This window comes from Macrotis lagotis, chromosome 3 (assembly GCF_037893015.1).
Source record: "Macrotis lagotis isolate mMagLag1 chromosome 3, bilby.v1.9.chrom.fasta, whole genome shotgun sequence".
NCBI lineage: Eukaryota > Metazoa > Chordata > Mammalia > Peramelemorphia > Peramelidae > Macrotis > Macrotis lagotis.
In genome coordinates this window covers 78,992,809-78,995,774 of record NC_133660.1, presented here as the reverse complement: position 1 = coordinate 78,995,774, position 2,966 = coordinate 78,992,809, and the positions used below count along the sequence as shown (strand labels likewise).

Sequence of the window (2,966 nt, the reverse complement as noted above, 5' to 3'; positions counted from 1 at the left end):
TCAATATTTACACCAGAAGAGTTGAACTTTTAAAAAATGTTTTTCAAATATTTGAAGGACTAATATTTGCTTAATTTATATCTATGAAAGGAGCCATTTCATATGTCCACATTTCACTTAATTCAACTTATGCTCAGAGAGATGAAATCAATTATCCACTGATAGAAAGACAATGCTAGTGATAGTAAGTAAGGACTAGAATTCATGTTTTTGGAATCCAAATAGTTTTTCTTCTATTATGTTTGTTTCTTATTGAGCACCTTACAGATGAATAAAATAATATATTATTTTTTTTAGGTTTTGGCAAGGCAAATGGAGTTAAGTGGTTTGCCCAAGGCCACACAGCTAGGTAATTATTAAGTGTCTGAGATCAGATTTGAACTCAGGTACTCCTGACTCCAAGGCTGGTGCTCTATCCACTGCACCACCTAGCTGCCATAAAATAATATATTATTACCATGAATGTTCTCATCAATTTGATTACTCCCTCCAAGAAAGGAGAGCATGACTCATTTGGTTCAGTTCCTTTTGTGAATCTCTGGCTTATATCTTTCCATACATTTTCTATGGTTTTTTACACAAAATACTAATGACCTTACTCACTTTCCACTGAGGATAATAATGGATCAAATGGAATATCCAAGGGCTATCTGTCATGTGATCAATTAATCTTTCTCATTCATACATTTTTAATGAAATTTTTACACCATTTGTCCTATATGATTCCTTTTTGTTAATCTGTTAACAAGTTGGTAATCAATTTTATTCCTACATCTTATATTATCTTTTGTGGGATTATCAGAAGAGGTCTATAACCTAGTTATACAATGTACCTTAAAAGCACTATTATTAAGAACAACCTTTGCTTTAGGAAGAATGGGATCATATTTATGATATTTATGATATACAAGTATTCTCTGAACAATTGGATCACCCTCAGGGGAGTTGGAAACAATAGGTTCCTGCAGAGTGTGAGTGGTGCCCTTGAGCCCTTCCCACTACTGACGCCTTCATTCTCACCATCCTTTTTGCAGTTCCACAACACAGAGAGCTCTGATCATCATTCTGTTCATCAACGTCTCTACCAGTCACAGACAAAGAAACAGACTGATGATGCTATGGAAACAATGAGTGATCAACAAATAATTTCAAATATGGAAAAAAAAATAGTCCTTTTCTCTATGACTAAAGTGGCCAGCCCTGACCTCACAGTAGCTTCCAGATGCAACCAGACCTGGAGGGAAAGATTTAAGCATCCATCAGCTTGTCCTGAGTATACACTTATCAGTTGAACAGAACCATCTTGCAATAGCAATTGTGCAGCCTTCCAACAATGACATTCAAGTTTGATTCCTCTCGCTATGACAGTGAGAAAGAATTTGGAGCTTTTGGATGAATTAGTGGGAAAATTGAAATTGAAATCAAGATTAATCCATGAAGGTGAAATGGACAGGGACATATGGCTTAGAATCTTTGCATAATTGCCACAAAGATTCCATACAAAATGTTCTTGTTTTAGTCTACACAAAGCACCCTTCAAAACCAGGCCAGAGTATAACTCAGCCTGGCATCTTCATAGACATCAAAAGGAGGGCTATGAGCTGTCATGGAGCACAAATCTCAGTGGACACTTATTTAATGCTTCAGATGATCATACCATCTGCTTATGGGACATCAGTGCAGTTCCAAAGCAAGGTAAATTAGTGAATACAAAGACTATATTTATAGGATACCCAGAAGTAGTCAAAGATGTTTCTTGGCACCTACTCCATTAAGCTCTCTTTGGATCAGTTGCTGATGATCAGAAGCTTATGACCTAGGACACCCAGTCAAACAATATTTCTAAACCTAATCCCTCAGTGGATGTCCCCACTGCTGAAGTAAATAACCTCTCAATCCTTATAATGAGTTTCTTCTTGTCATGGAATCAGCTGTTAAGACAGTTGAAATGTGAAATCTTGGAAATCTGAAACTGAAGTTGCATATTTTTGAGTCACATAAGGATGGAATAAATATTCCAGTTTTAATGGTCTCCCCACAAAGAAACTATAATGATTTACCATGTTCATGACCAAAGACTAAATGTCTCAACTTGAGTAAATTGGAATAGAGCAGTACCTAGAAGAAGCAAAAGATGGTCCACCTGAATTGCTCTTTATTTAAATTGCCAAGATTTCTAATATCTCCTGAAACTTCAGTGAACCTTGTGTTATTTGTTCTGCATCAGAATATTATACAAGTCTGGAAGATGACTGAGAACATATACTATGAGGAAGACCCTGAAGGATGTGTGGAACCAGAGGGCAGAGGTCCTAGACATGTTTGCATTGATGTTGATGATTAGACTGCCCTTTCTTTTAAACTTGAGATTGATTTAATAGTAGTTTTGAAACACATTTTTTTTGGTCCAAATATCTTACAGCACCTGCTACCCCAGAGAGTGAATGATTTCTGATTATTAAATCGGGGGTGGGGTGATATTGACTCAACAGAGACATAGATACATATTTAATTTTTTTCTAACAACTTTTTAGGAAAAAAATCCATCTCTGATTTAGCTAAAGGAAATGGACTACGAGTTGTTTTTTTTTAATTTGCTATAACTGCAAGTTTTTCTGGCTAATGGAAGCAAAATTATATCCAAGTAAGGAGTCTGAGCCACTGAGGTATTAGCATTGCAACATGTCTTGAACTGTTTCCCTTGTTTACAGAGATTCTATCAAATGATAAAGCTGTAACTGCAAAATATCTCTTAATATAGTTTTGCTTTCTATAATATTTCTTGAGTCATGTTTTCATATTACTTCTTTTCAATCTGTTTTTTTTTTAATTGGGACCACGAGATTTAAAGAAATTGTATGTTTTTACCCAATGGATTTAGACTACCTAATAATTTGAAAACAGAAATTGGTAGCTGACACAAGCTGTAAAATTAATTCTAAATTTTCTTTTCTTCGTTTTTTTTC

General features: G+C 35.1%; 1 pseudogene; it reads left to right on the top strand.

The window, feature by feature from the left end:
• The first annotated feature begins 1,165 nt into the window (after positions 1 to 1,165).
• Positions 1,166 to 2,344, top strand: LOC141519143 (histone-binding protein RBBP4 pseudogene; annotated as a pseudogene).
• The last annotated feature ends 622 nt before the right edge of the window (positions 2,345 to 2,966 follow it).